This window comes from Hibiscus syriacus, unplaced genomic scaffold, assembly GCF_006381635.1.
Source record: "Hibiscus syriacus cultivar Baekdansim isolate YM2019G1 unplaced genomic scaffold, ASM638163v2 tig00110387_pilon, whole genome shotgun sequence".
Classification (NCBI taxonomy): Eukaryota; Viridiplantae; Streptophyta; class Magnoliopsida; order Malvales; family Malvaceae; genus Hibiscus; species Hibiscus syriacus.
Window position 1 is genome coordinate 1,015,943 of NW_024062717.1, and position 8,526 is coordinate 1,024,468.

At 36.3% G+C, this 8,526-nt stretch overlaps 1 pseudogene; it reads left to right on the plus strand.

The window, feature by feature from the left end:
* Positions 1-7,766: 7,766 nt before the first annotated feature.
* LOC120122365 lies at positions 7,767-8,310 on the plus strand (annotated as a pseudogene).
* Positions 8,311-8,526: the final 216 nt, after the last annotated feature.

Below are 8,526 nucleotides of genomic sequence, written 5' to 3' on the forward strand. Positions count from 1 at the left end.
TGCTTGGTGAGATCGCTTCTTTCTCTACCAGTTATGATGTTATCCCTGTTTCTATTTTGATTACTGGTTCGTGCTTCAGATATGGTTATTGTATGTATTAGTTTTCATTGTTTTGAGTTTATGCGTCGGTACTTGTCAGCTCTTGGAGTCAGAGCGCGTTTGAGTTTTCTGCAGGCATGTTGTTTGTGTAAATGTCATAGTTAACCTGTCTTTTGCTCGTTTGATATATTACAACATGTGGGAGAGTATTTCAGGTCTTTCGTCAAAATCTGTTTCATTGTGTGTGGTTATTCCTTCAAATACTCTTCTTTGGTAAGGTTTATTATAGAAAGTGGGTTTCAAAGGTGAGGTTCTTAGTGTGTTTATTTTAGAGAAGATGAGTCGAGTACAAGAGTGGTGTGTGTTTGTGAGGGGTTGTGGAGGCTTTAGGTTCTGGTCTTGAGGATGTTTGTCGTGATTGTTTAGAGAAGCTGGAGTAGTTTTAGAAATAGTTTTTTAGTGTAAGATTTTTAGTAGGTTATTTTTATTGTTAGCCTGTTTTGCTGTGGCTTAGTATTTTTTGTCGACAATCTGATTTCTGGTGGGTTAATTCATTTCTCCGTTTCCTGTTTGGTGGGTGTGGTTGCCCAGTGGCATGTTCTGTGGTGGGTGGTGTTGTTCTTGTGCTTTAGTGATCTACCGAGTTTGAGTGTGTATCGTTGCTGTAGTCGTCTTGTGTTAGCTTTGGCTAGCTTTTTGTTCTTTGGTGCTGCTTATAGATGTTGTCCACTTTCCGTTCTTGTGTGTGTGATTGTTGGTGGTAGACTGTGGTGTTCAGTTGCGGAGGAAGCAGGTGAACGTCTTCGTTTTTTTGAGTTATTGGCTCACGATTTAGTTCCCCAGTTAGTGCGTTATGGGGTAGTTGCGCATGTTTTCGTTGTCAGATGAGTGGCTCATTTATTGCTTTGGAGGCAACTACTAGGGTGCACGTGGGCTCTGAGGTGGATTTGTGTGATTCTCTAGAATGAAAAGTGCTTGTTGTGCCGTGTGTACCCATTGTTGGGCTGTCGAAAAAGGGTGTTGATGATAGCATGGAGTGTTTGGATGTTGATTCCCAGACAATGCGTTATGGGGTAGTGGAGCTTGTTTTTCTTTGTCAATGGGTGTTAGTGTGAGTTTTGTTGTGGTTCGGGGCATGTATGGGTGTTTGTGTGAGTTTTTTTGTGCTTTGGGGTATATATTGTTTGTTGCACATTGGTATCCTTATATATGTTCTCTTACACCTCTTGGTTCACTCTTTTTCCTCCAATTAGGACTAAGGAGGTTTTTTAACGAGGGTCTTGAGGTGGTGTACTTTGCATCTATCTATAATACAAAGTACCTTCTTTCAAAACAAATTAGTAACTTTGACGAATTCCCTGGCAACGATGCCAATTTGACAACTGTCATTTTGATGTGAAAATAAATTACTTCTTCTCAATTAATAAATAAATGAAATACGTATTAAAGATAAGGGTCAATCCTCAGGGACTTAGAAAAATTCCAAATTTCTGTCTAAATTGTTTTAACCAGGCGAAAAGTTGTAAGGGGTTTTGGTAAAATGTGATTAAGTAAAAAAAAGATTAACTAAAAGGCAATTTTAAGTGAAAATAAGAAAATAAAGAATGTAAAATTAAAATTGAATAAGGTAAAAAATAGTCTCAAGTCTCGCTTTAACTCAATTTCCTTTAGATCATCGAATTAGATTTTCCCATCGGGATTCACATCGGTTACTTTGTCTACAAGGGCAATCCTCGTGACTCTATTTTGTATACCGAATACCCAAGGTAATCTTTGATTCCGGCTTCGGAAATTGATCTGATCAACATCAATTGTCATAGATCAATTACCGTTTATGTTTGTGAAGACAGACTCGGATTGTTGCTTTAATAACCACTAATTCCAATCTCAATTTCCTCTTGGCAATGCTATCTCACCAAGTGTGTTCCTATAAAGTCGAATATGCTTTCAATAAGCCAGTCCTTCCTCCCACACATTTAATCGCAACAACATCTTGACCAAAGTCAATCTTTGATTTTGAAAACTGTTTTGATTTTGAAAAATAAACGAAAAGATTGAGAGAGATATTCCGAAGTTATTAAGAGACTGTTTCAATTCTCTAGTTGGAATTGAGTCATCACTTCAGCTCTCGGCTTATGAGAAAATTAGCTAAGCATGACAAAAGTCATACTTAGCATATTTAAAAATAAAGCTTAAAAATAAAAGGAAAACCCGATTGAAAAATAAAATTAAAGAGAGAGATTTAATAAAACTAGAAAGAAGAAGAAGATTGTAATTTGAGTTTTATGTTTAGGCTTGCCCCTCTTGGGGTATTTATAGCCTCTAAAAACCTATATATAAGCAAAGAAATTAAAATAAAATAATCCTAAAGATAATTGTTTTTCTAAATTCAAACTTTAAAATAAATCTCCTAATGCTACTCTGTCATTCGTCCATCTTCCAGAAGGCGCGCTGACTAGATCTTCTAGAAACTGTCACGTCATACCGTGTCATGCCCAGAGTCGTGCCCATATATCCAGCCGTAACCAAATAATAAAAAACTCAGAATACGGTTGTTTTACCACCAAGTCTGGAAAGTAAGATCCTGCATGAAAATAAGCATAAAACAACCAAATCAGCAGCAATAAATCTTTAAGATCAAAGAATTAACGAGCAAATACTACCGATTATGAACACTCATTAGATCCAGATTCCTCCACTGATTCCATGCGCTTCTACTCTGAAAGAGTTCGGGAACCTCAATTTTTTGATCACGTCGTCCGCTGTTCTTCCGCTGATTCTTGTCTCCAAAAGTGCCACCACCTGGGGGTTGGTTTTCCTCACCATTTCTTTAAAAATTCTTCTAAAGGAGTGGTTGGCAGCCCCTTGGCAATTCAAAGTTACGAATTTATCTATAAGATCAATTATCACAAAACGGTTCACCCTCAAAGGTTCGGGTTGCTAATCCCGTCCTGAACTACCACATCAACCAAGTTTTTGAATAGATATTCTTCATTGATTTTAATGCCTTCTTGTTCCTTTCTTCTCAAGTCTTCGTCAATCTTTTCGAGTTCATTGTTTTGTATCTCAACTACCTCTTTATTCTGTGTTAGTAATGTATCAAGTTGGTTCGAAACATCCTTTAATCAATATGCAATTTTGGGGTTTATTTGGTGGTCTCGATCCATAGATTTTCCTTGTCCTTAGTTCCTTCTTATTTGACTCATTTATTTTTCTTATCGGACCCCCAATCCCTATTCGTTTTCTTCCTTTAAATTCTCATTTCTTAGATTGATCCCTTTCCGATATTGAGATTGATGTGTGTTTTCCTTCCCCCAAGATTGGGTTATGCACTACTATCTCCGTGGTCTGTTCCTCATTGATAGGGATGATTGTTACATGTTCTGGTTCCGTGGTCTTTGAGTTTACTTTTTGCATGTGTGTTACCACTTTTCGGTAGCCATCTGAGTATCATTGTTTTCTTGGTTAATATTACTCCTAGGTTCCTCTATAGATGGTGTTCTAACTTTTATCCATTCTTTTGAAGATTTCCTGCTCCTCGTGGCTTTTTTCTGTTGGCTTTCTCTTCATTCTCTGCGCCTTTCCTGACTTACATATGCCTCTTTTGGTAAACTATTTTGGTTTCCCAAGACTTCATGTACAACTCGATCGTTTCTTATCTTTATTTTGAGATTCTTCATTTTTTTGTTGGCAAATCCTCTTCTTGGAGCACGTTGAATCTTGATCATTTTGTTTTCTCGTTCATGTTTGATGTTATTTGGAGGTTTGTTTCATTCCTTAGTCTACGTTTCCTAGGTTCCACTACCATCCATGGTCCGTAGATTTCATTTGTCGGTTGTAAATCCTTGTTTTGTATTCATTGGCCTCCTTGTCGAGATCTTCCTGCCATCTGAATTTCTTTTTGCTTGACTTCCGTTGTTTGTTTGTTAATCCCTCATTGTTCTTGTGTGTGTCCGTAGATTCCGCAGTTGTAACATATCAATTGGAGCCCCTCGTATTCTAGTTTTTGAATGAATCCATCTATTCTTATCTATGTTGTACGGGGACGGCAGAGGAGGGGCGTTTGAAGTACCAGAAACGTTCCTGGCACGGGGACGATACTGGGACGGCCGGGGTACGTACTAGGGACGTGCCACGGTGGCAAGGTACGGACGAATGATACGGGGACGTTTTGGTGCTCGTTGGGGACGTTTCGGGGACGGCAAACAAACACCCTTTTTCTCACCAACGGAGTCTCTCTCTTCAGCAACTTCCAGGGAACCTTGTGTCGCCTCCGGTGCATCTGTAGGTTTTGTTCCTTCTGAAACCCTTGGTTGCAGATCTCGCAAACATAACGATCCGATTCCAGTAGTGTCTTTGGTGACTGAAACCAAACCCCATGAAAACGTACCTCAAACCCTTTTTCTGATCATGATTAAGTTCTCTCTCTTCTTTCTCTTTCTGCTGCTTCCGGTTACCGCATTCGCTGTCAATCATCACCGTCGGCTTCGAACAATTACGGTATTTAATGAAAATAGGAAGCTGTTAACGCCAGTTGAAAATACCGCTTCCAGTTTTTGGTAAAAGAAGAGTGTTGCTTTATGGGGTTTAAGCCATCTGACGTTTGTTTTGTAATAAATAGAAGAGAAAGAAGGTCTGTTTCATGTGGGGTGGGTTCCACCGGAATATGCTTGGACGATCCATAGTCGTTTGGGTTTGGTCTTACTTACGTGTATAGAGTCTAGAATGGGATGACCATCACTTTGCTGTTGATGATACCTCTTTATTTCTGATGGTCATCACTTTCTTTGGAATTTCCGAAACATATGTTTATTATAACAATATTTAATTAATTTAACAATTTAATTATGCTAGAAAATAATCTAATATACCACAACATAATGAAAAATATAAATTTAAGTTTTAAAGTTTTAGTCAAGATAATACTTCGTTTCGCTTGTGGTTTATAATGGTTGATATAGATGTATATTTTTTTAATAGTTTGTGGTATTATAAAATAGTATCATTAGAGATTGATAATGCATAAATATGGCATAGATATAATTGTTTGAATTTAAATCTTCAAAGAAAAGCAACATTCTTCCTATACTATTGAAATCATTAAATAAATTTTAGTTATATTAATATATTAATTTTAATGAAACCGGAAGCAGCAGAGAAGATGAGCACCGAAACCATATTATGGTTTGATAATTAAAAGTACCTTTATGTCCATCTAGACTTAATATTATGATTTCAGTCTTAAGATTTGACACTTTAATATTATAGTTTGATTATAGATTTTATTATTCTAAAGTTAATATTGTGGGTTGAATCTTGAGATTTGACATTTTAATATTGTTATTTGTTTATGAATTTTATTGTTCTAAATTTAATATTATAGTTTGAGTCTTGATATTTGAATTTATTTATAATTTTTTTACATTTATTTATAATTTTAAAATTATTTTATATGATGTACCCTTACTGTTCTCGTACCCTATAATTTTAGAAATTGTCGTTTCTTGTCCCGTCCCCGTATCCGTCCCCGTATCCGTATCAGTGCAACATAGATTCCTATGCAAGGAATGAGAGGTTTGTTTAAGTCAGTTAGAACGGCCAGCCTTGCGAATCTGCCTCGTTCTCCTCTTCTTGTATTATAATCCACTTTAACGATACTACCTATTGTAGAAGCAGTCATGTTGAATAATGATTTTGTGTAATATTTATAGGGCAAACCTAGTAATCTTATCCATGCGACGATGTGTGACGGGTATTTTTCTGTAGTCGAGAATGATCGATTCCACGGTTGAATCGTGAGGTAACTTCTGAATATCGTCCAAGGGCCTTCTGTAATGACTTTCACGTAGTCTTCTTCATGTTCGAATTTTACGATAAAGTAGTTGTTGTCTAGGTCTATTAGTTGATATCTTCCTTTTGGCTGCCACAGAGGTTGTAATCTTTCATCCAGGGTTTTAAAGCCAATTGTTCTTCCAAGGAGTCTAACAATAACTTATTTCTTCATGCTTCTGTCGAGCCAATTATGCACCTGTTCTGAGAATCGAATCACCGGGAAATCTCCTGATTTGTCTATTTCATAATCACCAGTAATTAGTTCAATATCCTCCTCTTCCCATATTATACATGAATTTTTGTTTGCGTTATGGTTTCTTGTTACCATACTTGCGTAAGATTTTCTGGGTTCTTGATGAACTTAACTCGTTTGTTGATCTGCCATATCTTTCTTTCCTTGTCCTTCCTGTGTATCATCCATATACACGTTTTTCCTTTTGTTCAGGCTGATATTTTCTTGGGTTTTACTTTTCTCAACCCCCTGTGATGGCAGAATCTCAATCGCCTCATGAATCCCTTGTTCTTGGATTGTTCTTGCAGTTTCTTTCTCCTTTTCCGAGGTCTCTGGAATTGCACCTTCTTGTTGTAGATTATCTGGTGGTTTTCCCCCACCAGCCCTGATGAAACTTGTCGCGCTATCGATATCGTTTTCTCTAAGGTTTTCCATCTCAACAGAAATATTATCTATACTCTATATCAGTTAATAATAAATTAATCTTATTTGGTAGTTTTTTACTATTCAAAAGATTAAATTTAGATAAAGAAAATAATTTGATATTATTTATTTTAAATAATAATTACTTTTACGTGGATTTTGTTATTTTTTAATTTCAAATTAAAATTTATAATAATAATTTTTTATACTATGACAATATTCTAATACTCGTTCTTGTACTAATACCTCTATAGTGCATCTTCCATTACCTATAAAGTGCATTTTCCTTATCTATTGGATTTTCCTTCCCGATATGGTTAGTTATTTAAGATAAAATAATGCAAGGGTTAGTCTCCGTCGTAACCTTAATCTCATTGCCTCTCTTTCCCCCTTTATCTGACATTAGCATTTTTTTGCCCTCTCGATTATGTAATATTTTATTTTAATTAATATAAATTGATATGTGTTGTACACTTAATTTTAATATGTGAGTTTTCGGATAAAACTTTTTTACATAAAATTTAAAATTTATTTAAATAATAATAAATTATTTACCACTTGAATCATTCGATTATAAAGTTTAACATTTTATTAATATCGTTTTTTTGCCTTTTCCTGGTTGCCTTCCACTTTCAGCTTATCAAGGGACGATACGTTCGAACAAAAAATATAATTAAGGAAAGAAAGAAGAGGGGGGACAATTCTGGAACAATTTCTAACATGCTGCATGACTCATGATTGGACAATTCAAATGAATACATTTAAATCAAATGGATATATATATATATATATATATTGTCCACTCAATTTTTAAGATTTCGTTATGATTAATTCGAATCTATTAATATCATATATAATTTTAATGGATAAGTCTCATAACAGATATTTTATACATATACAAATATTCGAATTTAAAATCTTACTTAAGTGATATTAATCTGTTTAATATTTGAACAAATTTTAATAATACTTACTGTACTTTGAGAATTCGGATAACATGAATACGGCCAGTGACTAGATTTTCCATGGAAAGCAGCAATGGCTACTTTTCTGGATGTTGAAAAGATAAATTGACCTTTCAGCAGTATTAAAAAAGATTATACGTTGAGCTACACAAGGCATAGTGGGGGATGAAACTTGTTGAATAAAACCTTGGAGTTTACTTTTTTTATGCATAAAATCCTTCAATGGAACCAACTCCTTGAGCCATCTGAACCAGAAAAACACTTGGAAACTATATATGGCAACTTCAGTAACATCCACCCATTTCTCCCAGGAGTTGCTTCAAATCTTCCATTCAAGAAAATTTATTTTACACTCCTCTCTTTACCCAGCAATTTCCCAGCTCAAGGGCACAGTTATTCCATCAATGACATCATCCATACAAATGCAGCCACTGTTCTCCTCCTAGCCCTCGTTTGCACATCATTTCCGCTTCAGGGTTGTTTTGTATGGTCAAGTGTGCAACTAGAGGCTCAGTTTCTGCTGTTTCTGAGCCCAAGTTAGCCAATAGAGGAGTTGAGCAGAAAGCCTTAAATTCCTTACCGGTCGTAAAATACGCAACCGAACCGAAACGGCCGGGCCTCGGCACCGCTTGTGTTATATGCTTGTCGGAGTTCACCGCCGGGGAGGGTCTCCGTATTTTGCCAGAGTGCAACCACGGATTTCATACTAGTTGTATCGATACATGGCTTGGTTCACATTCTTCGTGCCCTACACGCAGGCACTGCCTGACTGAAACGAACAAGATTAATATGGAAAGCATGAAGCCAGTGGAACAGTGAACTAAGTTTGCACAAGGGCAGTGTTTTGAAAATCGGATCGGATCGATCGGTTTAATCGGTTCAACCGGAAATCGTTGTCTAGTCCGGTTTAATTTACACCGGTTGAACCGCTACTAGTGAACCGGTCAGAATCACTGAACCGTTCGAATCGAACCGGCTGAAAACCGGAAAAAATCAAAAAAACCCGGAAAAAATTAAAAAAAAGGGAAAAAACCA